The 24,082-nt window shown below is 37.0% G+C and overlaps 1 long non-coding RNA gene across 1 annotated transcript; it reads left to right on the top strand.

Moving 5' to 3' along the window:
* Nucleotides 1-4,041: 4,041 nt before the first annotated feature.
* LOC128285237 (uncharacterized) lies at nucleotides 4,042-6,565 on the top strand. Its single transcript, XR_008275694.1, has 2 exons — nucleotides 4,042-4,135; nucleotides 6,353-6,565. It is a non-coding gene; the product is annotated as an uncharacterized LOC128285237 (long non-coding RNA).
* The last annotated feature ends 17,517 nt before the right edge of the window (nucleotides 6,566-24,082 follow it).

The raw sequence follows: 24,082 nt of genomic DNA, 5'->3' as shown, positions 1-24,082 counted from the left end.
AAACCCGTGCAGCCTAATACTAGCAGTTTCGTCATAGTATAAATATAATCAGAAAATAAAACCATAGCGGAAAAAGAAATTTAAATAGCGGCCTTATTACAACTTAAAACCCAAAATTAAATCGAATATAAAAATAATAAAATAAACTAACTTAGAAAACCAACTTTGCGAGATGATGTGGCCACTCAAATCCTCACGGCTCCAAGCCTACTATGGTTGGGGATTTCTGCAGAGATGAAAATAAAGGGTGAGTTCGGTAAACTCGATGTGTAACATAACCCAACCATAGCCCAAAAGCAGATCAAACCTCAAAGTCAGACTTATCGGGCCTTGGCCCAAGATAGAAATCGAATGAAACCCATAGGCCCATAGCGGATCTGAACAAATATATCATGAATGCAGAAATCCTAACCCAAAGCCATCCATAACACCCCCGTACCAGCCTTACACCATGTGGGGAGACTACTCGACCCACCCAACCGTTACACTCCACAGAAATTGCAGCGAGGCTGCCAGATATTGTGACGAAGTCACCAGATACAGATATTGTGGCTAGGCCACCAGACTAGATATATATATGTGGCGAAGCCACCAGATTACAGCGAGGCTGCCAGATATTGTGACGAAGTCACCAGAACAGATATTTGTGGCGAGGCCACCAGATTGCACCAAGGCTGCCAGGACGCTTCCTCCATCAATATAACCCCATGTCCCATGCAACAAAAATAATATCTCATGGCATACGTATACAGAAATAGAACATCATGCTTTCCAGAAAAAAATAACCCTAGGGGTAAAATTGTAATTTTGCATGCATAAGGGTATTTCAGTAATTATTACCTATTGCTAAGGTTTTATGCTTATTCTAACGTTTACCAAGTAATCAGAAGTACTTACCTCGTCTTTTTACCAAAGTGGGCCCGTTGGCCCATTGGCCCGTTTTCGGCCCATTAAGCCCAAAAATACCGTTGTGCACGAAAATGCACACTCTACACTCTAATCATCCAAATGCACCATATTCATTAACAATTGTCTCACGAGCGCTCGCACGCTCGCGAGTTCACAAAATACCAACGTTTTGGTATTTCGGCTTTTACCGATTCAGTCTAAGGGAGGGTGTCGTTTACACACCTGGTTGTTGACGATTGATAGTGATATCTCCCACGCGATAATCCTACAATCGATCACTAACACATTAGACTTACGAATTAACGATAACTAACATAAATCCACGTCAACTAACCTAATCATCACACAAGTTAGTCATTTACGTACAAGGGGCAAAATAGTCATTTTTACCCTCCAAGGGTAAATTGGTAGTCCTACCCTATAGGGGTATTTTAGTAATTCTACAACTTATCCACTTGGGCCTACGAACCCATTGGGACCACACGGCCCATTTCAGCCCATCGCTGCCCGAAATAGCCGTCTTACTACTAGAGTAATGTGAAACATACACCTGTTAGGAGACTGCAGTTAATCCGCGCTCCAAACACTCTTAGTTGACACCCAACCCAAATGAGCACGTCACAAAGCGAAAGGGATCAGCCAAGAAGGGTATGCCTACTCTCCTCATGGTTTGCTCTATTTAAAGCCAGCTCTCCATCTACTCTTATGTTAGCTTCCCGATGTGGGATCCCTCCATCACCAGAGTTTAAAACCAACACCAACTTTTGCCATCCCAACATAGCAAAATAATCAACCTTTGCGTGCCAAGGGAATCGAACCAAAGTCCTCTCACATGTCAACTCACGCCACCACCACTAGGCCATCAACTCATTTGTGTCATAAACCCAACACATTAAACTTTAAAGCGCACCTACTTGCTTCCAGATTTATTGAAAAGAAAAAACCAAAATATATTGCAAGAGCCAAGACTTGAACCTTGGACCCCTTGCTTCCTCTATGGCGCCACTTCCTTATCCCCTAAGTGGCGCCACCTTGCCACTACACCACACTCCTTTTTGTGTCATCTTTTACCCTTTTCTCTTAAAAGCCCAAACACCAATTGCATCACCTGCTCATAAAATTAAAATTTCGAAGACTACCACGGATTTAACTTAAGTTTGGGCCTTCCAAAGGCCCACTAACCTACTAAAATATATATTTTAACCAACCAAAACACACACAAATTTTAAAAATCACAGAAACACAGAAAACCCGAAAATTGGGGCGTTACACAACAATTTAAAAACCATAAGATAAAATATGATAATGATAAACTAGGATCCCCAACATGCATATTCAGCAGAATACTAAATGCTCACAAGGTATAAAAGGACATGTGATTGTTGATGCATTAAATTGCAATGAATATCTTACCAAGCTTAACTTTTATATTTAATCTAAGACTTAAACATGTACTTTAGCCACACCTTTCGATGATGGCAATGGAACACTATTAAGAACAAGCAGTTTAAATTCCTCTAATCCTCAAGCAACTTCTATTGTCATGCTTGTTAGCTTGAACAATCGTTGCACTTTCTAGTGTCAGTGACCACAATAACACTTCCAAGCTAGAAACATTCAACCCCAAAGATTAAACAGTACAAGTAAGATTGAATAAAATAACATTTAACCTAAAAATCATGTATACTTCTGTACAAACATGAAATAGAAAGTAATCACCAACGTTTAGAAAAGAAATATAAAAGAAACAAGTGGAGAGTACTATTCCTAGAATATCTCGACTTGATCTCTCAACTCCCGCTTGTGACGCACTTAGGGCTCCTTGTCAAGAGTTAATATGCATCCTTTTCACGTCAGGTCACTCGTAGGAGGCTTAAGTCGCCATAGCCGAAAAGCTTCAAAAGATAGGTTGAAGAAGATAATACCCCCACCAAAAAAAAAAAACTCTCCTCCTTTTCCTTTTCATGTGAATATTAATATTTATCCAAATAGCACAGGTGTCCTTTCACCAGAATCATGCTACCTTTGTAAGTACAAGTTGGTTGTACCAGACTGGACAGCTCACACCTTTTTGTTCTTATCTGGACAACTGTCAGGTGCGGCTACAATTTAGGGTGCAATATGGAAATACTCATGCAGCGACATCAGTACCAAAATATGACGAAATTAAGGATAAATAGGTTAAGATCCACTGAGTTATAAAATGCAATTTACTGAACTGAAAATGTTAAAATATGTGCTAAAGATAACTAAATGAGGAGAAATTAACCAATAAGTAGGGAGATAACATATGTTCTTTCTAGTACTATCACACCCTCAAACTTGGGTTGTTACTTGTCCAAAAGTAAAACAGAAACTAACAAGGCTACACAAGAATTCACTAAGGCAAATGATCATTCTAGCAACTTGAATCACCTAAAATCCCAATGAATGAGTCACATTCAGAAGACAGAATATTGCGTTGAAAATACATAAGTATGAATGAATAAATTGCAATTTCATCAAAACCAGCATCATCCTTTAAATCCTAAATTCTATCTACCAATACATCATTTATTGTACAATATATGTCTATTTTTTTTGTGAATTGTAACAGCCCATTTTTAGGGTTAATCGGAACAGTGGTTTCGGGGCCACCAAATCCGACGAGTAGGTTTGTAAATATTATATTTAATATTTACGAGTCAATTGTGATTTTAAAAATGTTTTTGATATTGTGATATTTGTTTTATAAGTGATTTATTAAGTTCAAGTGGTATGACCCTAAGGTCAAGTGGGTTTAGGAAATGAGGTATCGGGACCTCATTTATATAAACCGAGTCGTAAATATTTTTATAAATATTTACGGAGTGGCAAAAAGATGGTATTAAAGTTTCGTTGAAAAATTTTATCGTTTCGATAGTTAATTAAGCAAAAAGAACTAAATCGCGTAAAATGAAAAAGTTACATTCTAATTGTTTAAGTGTTTATTTTCCATGATTTACTAAAGTATAAGTCCCTATTTATCAATTAAACCATTACTTTATGATAGTGGAGATTGGTGGTTTGGCATATATGAAATTATGTATTATTATAAAGGACAAAAAGGTAAATGGAATATTAAAATGTATTAAATAAAAATAAAACATAAAATGGCCATGCAAATTTTATCTCTTGGCCGAATATGGAGGAGAAAAGAAAGCCATTGAAGCTTCCTTAGTTTCGGCATTTGCATGAAGTGATTTAGGTATGTTTTGTGTTCGGTTTTTGATAATTTTTATGTTTTTGAGATCGTTGCTTCGTATTCTAGCTAGCCCGTATCTTTGATTTCAAAACTGTTAAAGTATTTGAATGTTGCCATTGTTGAGTGCATGAGTATTTTGATAGTTGATGATGGAAAATAAATTATTGTTGTTGGATATACATGTTTTGTAAAGTGAATTTTGGTAAAAATGTCAATTTTGGATTAAATTGTGATTATTGAAATTATGTGGTTGAAAGTGTGAATAAATGAAAATAGGGGCTGTTATGAAGTAGTAGTAAATTTGTCTAGGCATGGGTTTGGCCAAAAAATTGAATGAATTTAATTTTTTGAGCTTAGGGACTAAATTGTAAAGAAGTTGAAATATCAGGGGAAAAAATGTAATTTTGCCATAAAGTAATTTATGGGCTGTTTTAATACCATGAATATTCGGTTAAGCTTAATTATGGTTAAAAATAGTTAATTTGCATTTTTTTGAGCTCAGTGACTAAATTGAATAAAAGTAAAACTTTAGGGGTAAAATAGTAATTTTACCAAAATATGAAATTGAGTTAAAATGAATAGAATATGAATTGTAATAGTTGAATTTGATTGATTAGATCAAGTTAAGCCTCGTACGAGTCTATATCGAGGGAAAAACGAAGTATCGGATTCGTCGATCTAATTTATCGTTACCCCGAACGAGGTAAGTTCGTATGCAATAAGCATTGTTAAATTTATGTTTCTAATGCTTTAATATCGTATAAATTGTATATACGTGAATATTTTAACGTCTGATGACATATCGATAAAATGTGGCACTTAGTGTGCGGGGCAATCAAATATGGTACTAAGTGTACGAAATATTGAGAATGGCACTTAGTGTACGAAATATTGAGAATGGCACTTAGTGTACGAGATATTGAGAATGACACTTAGTGTGCAAAATATCGAATGATTCAAAGGGAAATTATAAATTGTAATTGAATGATTAAATAGAGCAAAGTGAACAGGTATACATGCTATATTATATAAATTGCTTATGAGACGACTTTATAATGGTGATATTTGGGCTTTGAGCCTAGCAAGCTTTAAGTCGGTGAATAATATTATCGGGTTTAAAACCTAGCGGGCTAAATCTTTGGTGATTTGATAAAAGTCTAAGACTATGAGACCTTGTGTTAAATCGGCAATTGAATTTGTTCAATACATTAAGTTGGCCAGGTATGTGATATATTCTTATGCATGTTAGATCGATTGGAATTGAATCATGAGTGTGAAATGAGAAGCATAGGTGAAAATTCCTATGTCATATATGTGAGTAAGGGCAAAACCATCGTAAATTATCGAAAAGGGTGGACTATGTGCGGAATCATCTTATAATTGCTGATTTGAACGATTGTGCGATTGTGTGTGAATCATTGAGCATGATGTATTGTATTGAGATTATGCTTGAGTGAAATTATAGATATGTGATGAAATTGATTGGTGATATACATGTTTAAATAATGTGAATGCAAAGAATGTATGAAAGAGTAAATTTGTAATAAATCTGCTTGGGACAGCAGCAGTAACGTGATTTTGGAAAATCACCATAAATTGTTGGAGTTGATTTAGAAGCTGAATAAATTATGTAATTAAAGCTTAATGAGTCTAGTTTCTTATAAAAGAAACTGTGTAAGCAAAATAATTGCTGATAATGAGATATTTGAAGTGGCGTGGGATAGAGTCAAATGACTTCGGGGTCCCCTGTTCTGTTTTTAGAAAATCATTATAATTTGTACAAAAATGGTTATAAGATAAAATTTATATGCTTAGACTCCTTAATGAGTCTAGTTTCAAATGAAATCAAAGAGAACATATTTTGAATTCTGTACAATGAGAAATTTGATTCGTAGTGAAGAGTGGTCAGATTAGTCAAACAGTGAAATAGGGGAAACTTTAAGAAAAATCTGGTATTGATTGGCCAAACTTAAAATTCTGAAAATTTTATGGATGGAAGATATATGAGTCTATTTTCATGGAAAATTAACGGCAATTGATTTGGAGTTTTGTAGCTCCAGTTATAAATAATTTAGTGACTATTGCTCAGGAAGACAACTTGTAGTGAATTTGTGATTATGTTGTAAACATTGATAAAACTTGTTAATGAGTTGCTTATTGTTTTCTTATGAACTTACTAAGCGTAAAGCTTACTCCCCTTTTCTTTCTCATATTCCCTAGGGTTGCCAGGTTAGCTCGGGTTGGAGGCCATCAGAGATATTATCACATTGTCAAGTCTACGCTATCGGCGTAAATAAATCTTAGTGTTTCGAGTCTATGGCATGTATAGGGTTGTAAAGTTGAGTAAGTAAATGATACAAGACTAAGATATTGGTAAATATTTAATAATGCCTCATGAATATTTTGGGCCTTGTAAGCCCGATTAAAGGATAATATACGTGTGTATGAAAAGTTTAAAATTAATCAAAAAATTTTACGGTCTGGTTTTATATAAATGGATGAGTTTAAATCTGGTAGCACCTCGAACCCTGTTTCGATGAGGGATACGGGCGAAGGGTGTTACATTTTATTGGTATCAGAGCCATGGTTTAGTCTATTCTAGGACTACCATGGCGTATGTGAGTCTAGCTGTACATGCCATATTTGACCTGTGATAGTGTGATATCTCCTGACTCTGACCAAAATTTTTTGAATAGGACAGATAAGTCTTTCAATCAAGCTAATTTTAATAGTATAGAATATGTACTCAGATGTTCGAATGAAATTGTGTTCTATACTGATTTGATTAAATTAAAGTTGGCTCTGAAATGTTTAAGTGTTCATGAATATATGAATCCAAAGTTAAATGAAATGATATGTTCAAAGTGCACATATGTGATGTTTTATAGACTTGGTTAAGTCACTTCAATGTGCAACAATAAGTGAACATAGGCACTGTGTGTATGAGTTCCGTAATCGAGCACTGTGTGTGCGAGATCGGTTGTTAAAACCTTGTGTGTGCGAGTTCCTAACCGAAACCTTGTGTGTGCGAGATCGGTTGTTGAGGCACTGTGTGTGCGAGTTCCGTAACCAAGCACTGTGTGTGCAAGATCGGTTGTTGGGGCACTAAGTGTGTGAAATGAGATCATGTAAGACCTCGGCCAAGACGAAGGCATTGATTTGAAGTAGTGTATAAGAACGTGTCTAGGACACTGGCATCACTTATGATTCGTGTAAGACCCTGTCCGAGACAGTGGCATCGATATTGAATAAACTTGGTCAGATGTATGTAGTCCATGTGAAAATGAGACGTGATAAATAACAGATAAATATATGCTATATGTGCTTGACATGTGACCTTGTGGTTCCATGAATCAAACAGGGAAAAATATGACATGTTTTGGTTGGTATGTATTGGATATGTGCAAGTTTTGTTCATACGAATGAATTGACAGTTATCACACGAATTTAAAATCATAGTCGTAAGTTATTAATAAATATAAATAAGTGAGGCTATTTAATAAGGTTATATGAATTTAAGAGTACTATGAATGTATATGCAATTGAGATTATTTTTCAATTCAGATTAGTGATATGGAATTTTCATAATCATTGAAATGATTTATTTGCTTAAGGCTTACTAAGCTTTCAAAGCTTATTCTGTGTGTTTTTCATAAGACAGATATGCTTTCCAACCGAGCTAATTCTGATAGTACAGAATGTTATACTCAAACGTTTGAGTGAAAATGTGTTGGTGATGAGTTGAAACTCATAAAAAGGTATGAATCAGAATGCATGATAGTCTGCTATTGATAAATGTTATAATTATATGGGTATATGAGTTGTAATGTTGGGTATATGATTGTTGTGTGAATATTTTGATTTGGAATTTATGATTTGATTTAGCGTATGAGCTATGTGTTAAGTACCAAGTGATCATAAGTAAATGATTGCTAGATGTTTGAGAATCGAATTAGTAATGAACTGCTTGTTCATAATAGTATGTGTGATGTGCATGCTTACGTAAGAGTTAAAATTGTTGGCTTTACAACCTCACCCCTCATTGGTAAAGCATTATAATGAGATCCGTACTATATGGCTTAAATAAGCTTACAAGTGCGGAATGACAGAGTCTCGTGATTGAAGGATTAGTGTTGTGATCAGATAAGAGAATGAGTCCGCAAGTGAAGATAGTAACAGAAAAGATATTGGATCGTGTTGAAGGCCATTTGTAATATGTAAAGTCACTGTTAAAAGAAAAGTTGAATTAGATGAAACCAAATATTCAGGTATGATATTTAAAAAATATATTAACTGGAAGTTCTTCCGAATTGGCCTTCGTTAGTGTTGGGATAATGAGAAATTAGTGATGTCAGAGATAGACGGTAGAATCATATTTGAATTATAAAGATATTTGAGCACATCAATTATAGTCGAATGGTTTACGAGAACTCTTCCGGGTATTCTATGTGTTCAATTATCCTCGAGGTAGTGAAGTCAGTATATTTTCGGATGAAATTCTTATCATATGAGAACGTTATCTATATATATTGATATATGAAAGCATTGTTGGGCTGTTAGGGTTACAATCAGCATTATTATATCTTTCTCGGTATTCTATTTCATTTTATTGAAAGAAAAGATCGACGATTAAATCATGTGATGTTGGTATTCGCTCCTCTTGGTTGTTGATCCGCTTAGTATACATGAAGATTATATTATGTCTCATTCTTTGTTGATTCCGTGCATATGAGTGATGCTTTACTACGGATTTCCTCTGAAACATCATTGAGGTATCTCGTCATCGATATGGGTGCTTTCTTAAAAAAAGATTAGTATAGTGATATATTAGAGAATTACAAGATCTCTGCTTTCTTATGATTCTATATGGTTATCTGTGAAAAATATCTATTGAATGACAGTAACTATATTTCAATTTCTCTTATGTTCAAAATGCATTATTGATAATTGGGACATTATATATCTACGGTTGAGATGTCACCTTATTATGGCACTATGATTTTAAATTATCGATGGTTGTGGCTTCAGTATGGTTCAAAGCTTCGTTGATTAATAATTGAAAAGTTATTACTTGACAGTCGAGATCGATTCAGTTGTCTAGCTTGATTAGATTAATTTCTTGAAGGATTAATCGAGTTACTTGTATCTGAATTTATCCACAGGGTGGAAATAAAGTTTGAATGTTCACGGATAAATAGATGAATATTCTGAATGCATGATTCATATTCTAGAAGATATGATACAGAATTATATCCATCAGAACGATTTTATTGAGAAATGTTCTTATAGATCGCGATTAGGAAGTCTGAATGATGTGATAATTATCAATAAAGTGGTAAACAGTTGAAGAAATTGTTAATTGAAACGTCAGTTCTCAGGTGAAGAGTTATTTGACACAAGAATTAAAAATGGTTTGAACTGTTGAAAGATTATGAGTCAGCGATTGATTATCAATCTGGACCAATGATTATAGTCTCTGGGGTTCTGAGCGAGAATCTTTATGTGTTTTACGGCCGATAATCATGTGATTAATCTTATCAAATGATGAGTAGTTATTGGCTGAGCTAGAAACTAAATTGATGTTTAATTAGCAAATTTGTGAGGTTAAGAGTTGTGTCAGTGAATTACAAGTTAAAAAGGGTACAAGGTAAATTGATTTCTGATTTAGAATTTCAGATTGGAACCTACAATTGTTCGTTATGTCGAGATTGTGACAGCCCAAAATTGACCCTAGTCGGAAGGTGGTCTCGGGACCACAAAACCGAGGCATAAAAATAATTAAAAATTTATTTTGATGCCTATAATATGTGTGTGCTCATGTATGACATTTTATGATGATTGATTTAGTGTTATAAGGGTGAATTCCACAAGAAAGGACTTAGTAATGAACTTTGAAAGTATGATAGGGAAATGTGTGATGACTAATTAAAGCATGCATGCAAAATAATGGACTTGCATGTCAAATTCCCCTTTTATAGGTGGTGGCGGCCATGACAAGGAGGATGGGCTAAACATGTCATGAAACATGTTTTGTTGGTGCATTAGGGTGAAATAATAAACAAAGGTGTATGGGTGATAAAAAAAATGAAAAAAAAATGTGTGTGAGTATGGTAATCCCCCCCCCATTGCCGTGAGTTGTAGAGAAGGAAAGAAAAAAATTTTGTTCATCCTTTCTTTGAGCCAAAACTAAGGAAGAAGGAGGATTTTTGCTTCATGCTTGGTTTGGAAGAGATCTAGAAGGAGATTTGGCTAAGTTTGCATCAAGATTAAGGTATGTTTGAGGTTGTGTCATGAGATTCATGCATGTTTTAGTTGCTAACTTGATGTTCATGTTAGCCCATGGTTCAAATCCTTGTTATGCCATGGAAATGGTATTTGGCCAAGGTTGATATTGTGTTAAAGCCATTGCATGCTAAATGTGAAGCTTGTTGATGATACATGTAATGATGGATTGACTACTCTTGAAATTTCTTTTAGCATTCTTGAGTAAGACATGGAGTTTTCTTTGTTTAACCATGACCAAAAATTGAAAGGGGATGGTGTGGGATGTATTCGCCATGGCATGCTCATAAGTGCGATTTATGCTTGTTGCATGATAGGTAAAATTTGTGTTTTGATATATGTGTATATGTGTTTGTACATGATGTTACAAATGGGTGTGAAAATATATGCTAGATTGGGAAAATTTGATTAAATGTTCATGAGATGAAATTAGGTGATTAAAAGATGTTAGTTGACATTGTACATATATATATATATATTCGCCATTAAAGTGAGTATGAAGGTAATGTTGAATCAAGTTTTGGTGCATATTCGGTTAGGTGTATAATCGACCAAATGGGCGATTAGTAAGAATGGTTGCCGAATATACAAGCATACATATGCATGTGTAGTTGAATTATGAATGTTTAGCAAGATGGTTAAACTAGTGATTTATTGATTAAGCTCAAGGAGTTAAAGAAGGAGAATCAAGCAAGGGAAAGACGAAGGTCATCGAGTAGCCGACTTGGAACTATTTTACCCAACACGAGGTAAGTCATTAAGCACATATGTTTGATATTGCTTAAATGATTGGAAAATCTATGCAATTGTGTTTAAAGGAATGCTATATATATGTATAAATGAAATCGTATGTGTATGGAATGAGGATAATTGTTGAATGTAAAAGAAATAGTGGAATGTGTAGAAAGTTTGCTTTCGGCACTATGTGTGCGGGCAATACGTGTGTATGGTGACGAGATTGGCACTAAGTGTGCGTGCTGGAAATATATGGCACTAAGTGTGCGTGCTGGAAATATATGGCACTAAAAGTGCATGCTGGAAAAATACTGACCTTTGGGTGTGCGAGCTCAAGGGTATGGCACTATGTGTGCGGGCTTAAATTGCGTGGCACTAAGTGTGCGAAATCGAGTAGTAAGCACTGTGTGTGCGTACGCTATATATATGGACGGTGTGTCTCCATTGAATTGAGTATGGACAGCGGATCGGGTAAGTACCTCGAGCTCATGACGAATAGAGAATACGTTCATGCTTGGGGTTGAATTTGGTAAGCCTTAAATCTATGTGATGATTGAAATTGTATGGTTGTGCTGGAAAATGAGTTAATGTGTAAAAATGCTTCGATTATCTTGTTGTGTAGAATATGAAATGTGGATGTATGAATTGGTACGAGATTGGACCGAAAGGTCCGAGGTATTATGGTATAGATTCGATATGGACGAGTACCTAGCCTCATTTGTTGTACATGTAGTAGTGACTTTATCAGTGGATTGAGGAATGCTTATGACTTACTGAGTTGTAAACTCACTCGGTGTTTTCTTGTCACCCATTTTAGGTCTCTTGGACTCGTATTGTTGCGTGCTCGGAACCGTCGTTGAAGTCATCACACCGGCTGAAATCTTGTGGTATTGTTTTTGTTGTTGAAGAACATTTGGCATGTATAGGCTATTATATTTTGTCGAATTGTGGGTTGTAAACTTTAAGCCATGTGAAAATGGCCTATGTGGTCGTCGAGTGGGATGCTAGAACGATAGCCACGAGTCTTAGAAACTCAAATTTTGATAAGGTGGCCATAATTTGTGTCATGTATGATGGATGATTAAGGCCAAGGAAAAATTCATGAAATTGGCATAGTCTACTGCAGTAACTGTTGCGGACAGCAGCAGTGAGATGAGATTGAAAAATCACCAAAATTCGTAGGAATGGAATTAAATAGTGAATAAGCTATGTAAATGAACCTTGATGAGTCTATTTTCATATGGAAGAAACGAAATGGTCATAGGAGTTACATGTTAAAAGATATTAAAGCTATTGTGAGACAGGGCCAGAATGGTTTCTGGGCTCCCTGTCGCAACTTTAAAAATTTAATATAAATTATCCAAAAAGAATTAGGAGACATACCTTATATGTACAGATTCCATTTTGAGTCTAGTTTCATTAGAAACAAACGGCACCAGCATTAAAGCCCTGTGTAGAGAGATATTCAAGTTATACCACGCAAAGGTCAGAGCAGTCGATCCCTGTAACATGGGTGACTTTAACTAATAAACTGTACCAATTGGGCCGACCAAAAATTCTAGAAATAAATCCATGGATGGATATATGAGTCTAAATTCAGGGAAAATTTACGAAACCAGTTTCCGAGTTTTGAAACTCGAGATATGATTTTTAAGGCGACGGTGACGCAGTTTTCCAGCCTGACTGGAAATGTCAAATGGATGGGCAAAACAAGTGAACTTGGCTTGCTAACCCCTCGTGTCCGACACCGGCGATGGTCTCGGGTTCGGGGTGTTACAATTTTATTGGTATCAAAGCTATGGTTTAGTCGATTCTAGGACTATCATAGCGCGTGTGAGTCTAGCTATACATGCCAAATTGTTAGTGCTTAAAAATGTGATGACTTCTGACGGTTGAAATTTTTGTTTTGATTAGTAAATGGAACCCGGGGTAGAGAGACCCTTGGCGGATGACGTTGAAAGTGTAGCGGCTGCTCCGCGCAAGGGACACCGCCTGTTGAGCCTCGATCATCCGCGAATAATCAAAATGAAGGCGAAACAAGCCTTCTTCACTATGATGAATGAGTGGGTCGCGCAATATGCCCGAACCAACCCGGCTGTCCAACCATTCCCGAATTTAAATACTCCACCCCAAGAGCCCGCAATGCCTCCAGTTATTGATCCCGTGAGGCTGAGTAAACCACCGTGGACTTGATTAGGAAGCGGGCCGAGGAGTTCAAGGCCATAGTTACTTGATGATGCCGAAAAGGCCGAGTTCGCTCGATAACACCATTAGAGTGTTAGATGAACTGTTATGCACACCGATGAATGTCTTAAGTGTGCTATATCCTTGTTATGAGACTCGACTTACTATTGGTGGAGGACTTTAATTTCCATAGTCCCAAATGAACGAGTTACTTGGGATTTCTTTCAATCCAATTTCAAAGAAATACATTAGTCAACGGTTCATCGATCGAAGCGTAAGGAATTCTTGGAACTCAAGCAAGGCCGGATGATCAGATTCTGAATACGAACATGAGTTCGTAAGACTTAGTCGGTATGCTCGGGAGTGTGTGGCTGATGAGGTTGCGATGTGCAAAAGATTTGAAGAAGGATTGAATAAAGAGTTAAAGTTACTAGTGGGAATTTTGGAGATAAAGGAGTTCGTGACACTAGTCGAACGAGCTGCGCAAGGCGGAAGAACTTGGGAAGGAGAAGAAGAAGGCTAAATTTGAAGCAAGAGATTACCGTAAAAGATCGACGAGTAAAGCTCCGTTCTCGGCTGTAAAGAGGTTCAGGGAGGACACCAGTAAGTCGAGGACGACTCATGGAATTTCCACTAGAGCCCGACCATTGACGGACTCCCGAGCTACTTCAGTAGCTAGTGTGGGCAATAGTCGTCAAGAGAGACCTGAATGCCCCAAATGTGGAAGACGACACCTAGGTGAATGTTGGGGTAAGTCTGTTAATAGGGCCTGTTATGGATGCGGTTCGAAGGACCACTTCATTAGAGATTGCACGGAGCTAGATGAGAGGAATAAGACGCAAGGTGCAAGACCTAGTGGAACGACGGCTGGAGGTAGGCCCCCGAGAATCTCTGGAGGTAGGGGTGGTAATCGAGAGGAGCCTCTAATACGACCGTCCGATCCGAGACCCGTGCTCCTGCTAGAGCATATGCCATCCGCGCACGAGAGGAGGCATCCTCCCCTGACGTTATCACTGGTACTTTTACTCTCTTTGATACTATTGTGATTGCATTGATTGACCCCGGCTCTACTCACTCATATGTATGTGAAACCTTAGCATCCAAAGAAGACTCTACCTATTGAGTCTCTTGAGTTCGTAATTCGAGTGTCAAACCCTTTGGGTCAATACGTGCTTGTTGATAAAGTGTGCAAGAGATGCCCCTAATAATTCGAGAATCTCGCTTTCCTACCGATCCGATGCTTCTACCATTTCATGAATTCGATGTTATTCTTGGTATGGATTGGTGATCAGATATGATGCAAATGGTGGATCGCAAAAGGAAAACCATTGATTTGAGGAGTGCAAATAATGAGGTAGTCCGAGTCGAGTCTCATCGATTTAAAAAGGAGCGCCAAATGATGATATCTTCTATGACCGCTCGGAGGTATGTGAAAAGGGTGTGAAACATACCTTGCGTATGTGTTTGGAAGTAAAGAGACGTAAAGGAAACTCGAATCGGTACAGTGGTTTGTGAGTATTCGATGTTTTTCCCGAGGAGTTACCGGATTGCCACCGGTTCGAGAAGTGGAATTCGACATCGGTTGTACCGGTACTACGCCGATTTCAATAGCCCGTGTCGTATGGCATTAACGGAATTAAAGGAATTGAAGGTTCAATTGCAAGAATTGACGGATAGAGGTTTCGCCGACCAAGTTTTTCTCCATGGGGCGACTTTGTATTGTTTGTGAAGAAGAAGGACGGAACCATGAGGTTGTGCATCGACTATCATCAACTCAATAAAGTGACGATAAAGAATAAATATCCATTGCCACGAATTGACGATTTGTTTGATCAATTAAAGGAGCCTCGGTGTTTTCAAAGATAGATTTGAGGTCGGGTACAATCGGTTGAGGGTCCGAGAATCGGACATACCCAAAACCGCTTTTAGAACGAGGTACTTGTCACTACGAATTCTTGGTGATGCCGTTTGGGCTCACTAATGCCCTCGGTGTTTATGGATTTAATGAATAGAATTTTCAGCCATACTTGGATCGGTTCGTAGTTGTATTTATCGATGACATTTTGGTCTATTCGAGAGATGAAACCGAACATGCTGAACACCGAGGCTAGTGTTGCAAATCTTACGAGATAAGCGATTATACGCAAAGTTCAAGAAATGTGAATTTTGGTTGAAAGAGGTTAGCTTTTTGGGGCACGTGGTGTCCGTGACGGTGTCGTGGTGGACCCAACAAAATTTCGCCATAGTCGATTGGAAACCACCAAGGAATGTTACCGAAGTTAGGAGCTTTTGGGGCTTGCGGTTATTACCGACGATTTGTAAAGGTTTCTCAACGATAGCCACGCCAATGACGGCTTACTCCAAAAGGATGTTAAGTTCGAATGGACGGAGAAATGTCGAAAAGTTTCGATCAATCGAAAGCTTATTTGACTGAAGCCCCAATTTTAGTGCAACCTAATCGGGCAAAGAGTTTGTCATTTATAGTGACGCATCCCTACTTGGGTTAGGTTGCGTATTAATGCAAGAAGGTCGAGTTGTGGCCTGTCGTCGAGGCAATTAAAGTCACATGAGAAAAATTATCCGACTCATGATCTCGAATTGGCCGCCATCGTATTCGCTTTAAAGATTTGGCGACATTACTTATTTGGTGAAAGGTGCCATGTATACTCGGATCACAAAAGTCTCAAATATTTGATGATCCAAAGAGACTTAAATCTGCAGAAAGACGTTGGCTCGAGCTGTTAAAGGATTACGAGTTGGTCATCGACTATCACCCGGAAAGGCGAATGTGGTTGCGATGCCTTGAGTCGTAAATCATTATTCGCCTTTACGAGCGATGAACGTGCACTTGTCTGCTTCGATCCAATAGTGTGTTAGTAGCTGAATTGAAAGCCAAACCACTATTGATACATCAAATTCGAGAAGCTCGTAAAGTCGACGACGAGTTGGTCGCAAAACGGGCCGAGTGTGTTCGAACAAGGATTCGAGTTTCAAATCGATGATGACGATTGTTTGAGGTTCAAAAGTCGTCTGTGTGTTCCAAAGAATTCGGAACTCATTTCGATAATTCTGAATGAAGCCCATTGTAGCCGAATGGCAATCCACCCGGGGAGTACGAAGATGTACAATGATTTGAAACGTCGGTTTTGGTGGCATGGTATGAAGCGAGACATCTCCGACTTTGTTTCGAGATGTTTAATATGTCAACAAGTGAAAGCGGAACATCAGGTGCCTTCAGGATTACTTCAGCCAATCACGATACCCGAGTGGAAATGGGATCGAGTCACAATGGACTTTGTATCCGGACTGCCATTGTCAGCAAGTAAGAAGGATGCGGTTTGGGTCGTGGTAGATCGATTGACTAAGTCGGCCCACTTTGTCCCCATACGTACGGATTTTTCAATGGACAAATTAGCTGAATTGTACGTTTCTCGACAGAGATTACACGGGTGCCTATTTCCATCGTGTCGGATAGAGATCCGAGATTTACCTCGCGATTTTGGAAAAAGTTGCAAGAAGCTTTGGGTACCAAGTTGCATTTCAGCACCACCTTTCACCTCCAAACCGATGGTCAATCCGGCGGATAATTCAGATACTTGAGGATATGTTAAGATGTTGCGTCCTCGAGTTTAGTGGTTTATGGGAACGGTATTTGCCGTTGATTGAATTCGCTTACAACAACAGCTTTCAATCAAGTATTAAGATGGCACCCTACGAGGCCTTGTACGGTCGTAAATGCCGTACACCATTGTTTTGGACTGAGCTCGGTGAAAGCAAGATTTTCGGGGTGGATTTGATTAGGGATGCTGAACAGAAAGTGAAAGTAATCCGTGAAAGTCGAAGATAGCCTCCGATCGTCGAAAGTCGTGCACGCGGACTGAAGCGTAAGGATATCGGTATCGTGGGTGATAAAGTGTTTCTCAAGGTATCGCCTTGGAAAAAGATACTCAGATTCGGCCGTAAGGGCAAGTTGAGCCCGAGGTTCGTTGGGCCATATGAGATATCCGAGCGAGTCGATCTAGTGGCATATCGTTTGATTTTGCCCCCTGAACTCGAAAAGGTTCACGATGTCTTTCACGTTTCGATGCTTCGACGCTATAGATCCGATCCATCGCACATGATTAGTCCATCAGAAATTGAAATTCAAGCTAATATGAGTTATGAGGAAGAACCGATTCGTATCCTATCACGAGAAGTGAAAGAGTTGTGAAACAAGCGAGTTCCGCTAGTAAAAGTGTTATGGCTCAAGCACGGGATAGAAGAAGCTACTTGGGAGACCGAGAACTCTATGAAAGAGCGATATCCAAACCTATTTACGGTAAGATTTTCGGGACGAAAATTTCTTAAGTGGGGAGAGTTGTGACAGTCCAAAATTGACCCTAGTCGGAAGGTGGTCTCGGGACCACAAAACCGAGGCATAAAAATAATTAAAATTTATTTTGATGCCTATAATATGTGTGTGCTCATGTATGACATTTTATGATGATTGATTTAGTGTTATAAGGGTGAATTCCACAAGAAAGGACTTAGTAATGAACTTTGAAAGTATGATAGGAAATGTGTGATGACTAATTAAAGCATGCATGCAAAATAATGGACTTGCATGTCAAATTCCCCTTTATAGGTGGTGGCGGCCATGACAAGGAGGATGGGCTAAACATGTCATGAAACATGTTTTGTTGGTGCATTAGGGTGAAATAATAAACAAAGGTGTATGGGTGATAAAAAATGAAAAAAAAATGTGTGTGAGTATGGTAATCCCCCATTGCCGTGAGTTGTAGAGAAGGAAAGAAAAAATTTTGTTCATCCTTTCTTTGAGCCAAAACTAAGGAAGAAGGAGGATTTTGCTTCATGCTTGGTTTGGAAGAGATCTAGAAGGAGATTTGGCTAAGTTTGCATCAAGATTAAGGTATGTTTGAGGTTGTGTCATGAGATTCATGCATGTTTTAGTTGCTAACTTGATGTTCATGTTAGCCCATGGTTCAAATCCTTGTTATGCCATGGAAATGGTATTTGGCCAAGGTTGATATTGTGTTAAAGCCATTGCATGCTAAATGTGAAGCTTGTTGATGATACATGTAATGATGGATTGACTACTCTTGAAATTTCTTTTAGCATTCTTGAGTAAGACATGGAGTTTTCTTTGTTTAACCATGACCAAAAATTGAAAGGGGATGGTGTGGGATGTATTCGCCATGGCATGCTCATAAGTGCGATTTATGCTTGTTGCATGATAGGTAAAAATTTGTGTTTTGATATATGTGTATATGTGTTTGTACATGATGTTACAAATGGGTGTGAAAATATATGCTAGATTGGGAAAATTTGATTAAATGTTCATGAGATGAAATTAGGTGATTAAAAGATGCTAGTTGACATTGTACATATATATATATATATTCGCCATTAAAGTGAGTATGAAGGTAATGTTGAATCAAGTTTTGGTGCATATTCGGTTAGGTGTATAATCGACCAAATGGGCGATTAGTAAGAATGGTTGCCGAATATACAAGCATACATATGCATGTGTAGTTGAATTATGAATGTTTAGCAAGATGGTTAAACTAGTGATTTATTGATTAAGCTCAAGGAGTTAAAGAAGGAGAATCAAGCAAGGGAAAGACGAAGGTCATCGAGTAGCCGACTTGGAACTATTTTACCCAACACGAGGTAAGTCATTAAGCACATATGTTTGATATTGCTTAAATGATTGGAAAATCTATGCAATTGTGTTTAAAGGAATGCTATATATATGTATAAATGAAATCGTATGTGTATGGAATGAGGATAATTGTTGAATGTAAAAGAAATAGTGGAATGTGTAGAAAGTTTGCTTTCGGCACTATGTGTGCGGGCAATACGTGTGTATGGTGACGAGATTGGCACTAAGTGTGCGTGCTGGAAATATATGGCACTAAGTGTGCGTGCTGGAAATATATGGCACTAAAAGTGCATGCTGGAAAATACGGACCTTGGGTGTGCGAGCTCAAGGGTATGGCACTATGTGTGCGGGCTTAAATTGCGTGGCACTAAGTGTGCGAAATCGAGTAGTAAGCACTGTGTGTGCGTACGCTATATATATGGACAGTGTGTCTCCATTGAATTGAGTATGGACAGCGGATCGGGTAAGTACCTCGAGCTCATGACGAATAGAGAATACGTTCATGCTTGGGGTTGAATTTGGTAAGCCTTAAATCTATGTGATGATTGAAATTGTATGGTTGTGCTGGAAAATGAGTTAATGTGTAAAAATGCTTCGATTATCTTGTTGTGTAGAATATGAAATGTGGATGTATGAATTGGTACGAGATTGGACCGAAAGGTCCGAGGTATTATGGTATAGATTCGATATGGACGAGTACCTAGCCTCATTTGTTGTACATGTAGTAGTGACTTTATCAGTGGATTGAGGAATGCTTATGACTTACTGAGTTGTAAACTCACTCGGTGTTTTCTTGTCACCCATTTTAGGTCTCTTGGACTCGTATTGTTGCGTGCTCGGAACCGTCGTTGAAGTCATCACACCGGCTGAAATCTTGTGGTATTGTTTTTGTTGTTGAAGAACATTTGGCATGTATAGGCTATTATATTTTGTCGAATTGTGGGTTGTAAACTTTAAGCCATGTGAAAATGGCCTATGTGGTCGTCGAGTGGGATGCTAGAACGTATAGCCACGAGTCTTAGAAACTCAAATTTTGATAAGGTGGCCATAATTTGTGTCATGTATGATGGATGATTAAGGCCAAGGAAAAATTCATGAAATTGGCATAGTCTACTGCAGTAACTGTTGCGGACAGCAGCAGTGAGATGAGATTGAAAAATCACCAAAATTCGTAGGAATGGAATTAAATAGTGAATAAGCTATGTAAATGAACCTTGATGAGTCTATTTTCATATGGAAGAAACGAAATGGTCATAGGAGTTACATGTTAAAAGATATTAAAGCTATTGTGAGACAGGGCCAGAATGGTTTCTGGGCTCCCTGTTGCAACTTTAAAAATTTAATATAAATTATCCAAAAAGAATTAGGAGACATACCTTATATGTACAGATTTCATTTTGAGTCTAGCTTCATTAGAAACAAACGGCACCAGCATTAAAGCCCTGTGTAGAGAGATATTCAAGTTATACCACGCAAAGGTCAGAGCAGTCGATCCCTGTAGCATGGGTGACTTTAACTAATAAACTGTACCAATTGGGCCGACCAAAAATTCTAGAAATAAATCCATGGATGGATATATGAGTCTAAATTCAGGGAAAATTTACGAAACCAGTTTCCGAGTTTTGAAACTCGAGATATGATTTTTAAGGCGACGGTGACGCAGTTTTCCAGCCTGACTGGAAATGTCAAATGGATGGGCAAAACAAGTGAACTTGGCTTGCTAACCCCTCGTGTCCGACACCGGCGATGGTCTCGGGTTCGGGGTGTTACAGAGATAGAGTTTGTGTATTGAGAAATCCAGAGATTTTACAACAATTGTGACATCAGTACAGTGGTAATTATCTGTCCGTACGGGGAGTACTGAAAGAGTGCTAGTTTTCATTGTTCAAATGGAGACACGAGGATTATATCGTATTACTAAAATAAACTACTATGAGCTTTGGGTATGGAATTACTTTGTAACACTGTGTTCTAGAACTTAAAAGCAACCGAGAAAGACATTTATTGTTGGTTAAGTTTGCATATAATAATAATCGTTATGAGATGAATGTTAAGATAGCATTGTATGAGTGTGGTATGGTTGCAATTACTGAACTTCGTTGTATTGAATTGAATTTTTATAAAAAGAATTTCGGGGTCGATGTGATTGGAAAGACTGAAGGGAAATGAAAGTAATTCATGACCGTCTAAAAATAGTTTCAGATTTACAGAAAATATATGTGGGCTTGATGAGTAAAAACATTGAATTTTCAATTAGAAAATTGAGTATTTGTGAAAGTATTATAGTGGGAATAGAATTTCTCGATTTAGCTATAAAGAGAAGTTGAGTTCGCAATTCATCGGACTGAATGAGATTATTATCAGAACTTGAGAAGAACCGTAATGTGTTTCTTATATATATGATGTGATGATACAAATAAGATCCTTTATCTATAGTATCTCTTACAGAAGTAGAAACTCAGCTTGTTATGATGTATAGCAAAGAGCAGATCATAATCTTAGCTCATGAGATTGAAAAGTTGAGAAATCTGAGGCTAGGTGAAAAATTGTTGAGGTTGGTGAAAGAAAATCTCTAATTTATTCTTTGGTTAGATTTTCGGGGACGAAAATCCCTAAGGGGGGAAGAGTTGTAACAGCCTATTTCTAGGGTTAATCAGAACAGTGGTTTCGGGGCCACCAAATCCGACGAGTAGGTTTGTAAATATTATATTTAATATTTACGAGTCAATTGTGATTTTAAAAATGTTTTTGATATTGTGATATTTGTTTTATAAGTTATTTATTAAGTTCAAGTGGTATGACCCTAAGGTCAAGTGGGTTTAGGAAATGAGGTATCGGGACCTCATTTATATAACCGAGTCGTAAATATTTTTATAAATATTTACGAGTGGCAAAAGATGGTATTAAAGTTTCGTTGAAAAATTTTATCGCTTCGATAGTTAATTAAGCAAAAGAACTAAATCACGTAAAATGAAAAAGTTACATTCTAATTGTTTAAGTGTTTATTTTCCATGATTTACTAAAGTATAAGTCCCTATTTATCAATTAAACCATTACTTTATGATAGTGGAGATTGGTGGTTTGGCATATATGAAATTATGTATTATTATAAAGGACAAAAAGGTAAATGGAATATTAAAATGTATTAAATAAAAATAAAACATAAAATGGCCATGCAAATTTTATCTCTTGGCCGAATATGGAGGAGAAAAGAAAGCCATTGAAGCTTCCTTAGTTTCAGCATTTGCATGAAGTGATTTAGGTATGTTTTGTGTTCGGTTTTTGATAATTTTTATGTTTTTGAGATCGTTGCTTCGTATTCTAGCTAGCCCGTATCTCTGATTTCAAAACTGTTAAAGTATTTGAATGTTGCCATTGTTGAGTGCATGAGTATTTTGATAGTTGATGATGGAAAATAAATTATTGTTGTTGGATATACATGTTTTGTAAAGTGAATTTTGGTAAAAATGTCAATTTTGGATTAAATTGTGAATTATTGAAATTATGTGGTTGAAAGTGTGAATAAATGAAAATATGGGCTGTTATGAAGTAGTAGTAAATTTGTCTAGGCATGGGTTTGGCCAAAAATTGAATGAATTTAATTTTTCGAGCTTAGGGACTAAATTGTAAAGAAGTTGAAATATCAGGGGCAAAAATGTAATTTTGCCATAAAGTAATTTATGGGCTGTTTTAATACCATGAATATTCGGTTAAGCTTAATTATGGTTAAAAATAGTTAATTTGCATTTTTTTGAGCTCAGTGACTAAATTGAATAAAAGTAAAACTTTAGGGGTAAAATAGTAATTTTACCAAAATATGAAATTGAGTTAAAATGAATAGAATATGAATTGTAATAGTTGAATTTGATTGATTAGATCAAGTTAAGCCTCGTACGAGTCTATATCGAGGGAAAAACGAAGTATCGGATTCGTCGATCTAATTTAGCATTACCGCGAACGAGGTAAGTTCGTATGCAATAAGCATTGTTAAATTTATGTTTCTAATGCTTTAATATCATATAAATTGTATATACGTGAATATTTTAACGTCTGATGACATATCGACAAAATGTGGCACTTAGTGTGCGGGGTAATCAAATATGGTACTTAGTGTACGAAATATTGAGAATGGCACTTAGTGTACGAAATATTGAGAATGGCACTTAGTGTGCGGGATATTGAGAATGACACTTAGTGTGCAAAATATCGAATGATTCAAAGGGAAATTATAAATTGTGATTGAATGATTAAATAGAGCAAACTGAACAGGTATACATGCTATATTATATAAATTGCTTATGAGACGACTTTATAATGGTGATATTTGGGCTTTGAGCCTAGCAAGCTTTAAGCTGGTGAAAAATATTATCGGGTTTAAAACCTAGCAGGCTAAATGCCTGTGATTTGATAAAAGTCTAAGACTATGAGACCTTGTGTTAAATCAGAAATTGAATTTGTTCAATACATTAAGTTGGCCAGGTATGTGATACATTCTTATGCATGTTAGATCGATTGGAATTGAATCATGAGTGTGAAATGAGAAGCATAGGTGAAAATGCCTATGTCATATATGTGAGTAACGGCAAAGCCATCGTAAATTATCGATAAGGGTGGACTATGTGCGGAATTATCTTATAATTGCTAATTTGAACGATTGTGTGATTGTGTGCGAATCATTGAGCATGATGTATTGTATTGAGATTATGCTTGAGTGAAATTATAGATATGTGATGAAATTGATTGGTGATATACATGTTTAAATAATGTGAATGCAAAGAATGTGTGAAAGAGTAAATTTGTAATAAATCTGCTTGGGACAAGAAGAGTAACGTGATTTTGGAAAATCACCATAAATTGTTGGAGTTGAGTTAGAAGCTGAATAAATTATGTAATTAAAGCTTAATGAGTATAGTTTCTTATAAAAGAAACTGTGTAAGCAAAAGAATTGCTGATAATGAGATATTTGAAGTGGCGTGGGATAGAGTCAAATGACTTCGGGGTCCCCTGTTCTGTTTTTAGAAAATCATTATAATTTGTACAAAAATGGTTATAAGATAAATTTATATTCTTAGACTCCTTAATGAGTC

Source organism: Gossypium arboreum, chromosome 12, assembly GCF_025698485.1.
Source record: "Gossypium arboreum isolate Shixiya-1 chromosome 12, ASM2569848v2, whole genome shotgun sequence".
In the NCBI taxonomy this organism is placed as follows: domain Eukaryota; kingdom Viridiplantae; phylum Streptophyta; class Magnoliopsida; order Malvales; family Malvaceae; genus Gossypium; species Gossypium arboreum.
This window is presented reverse-complemented; position numbering and strand designations above follow the sequence as displayed.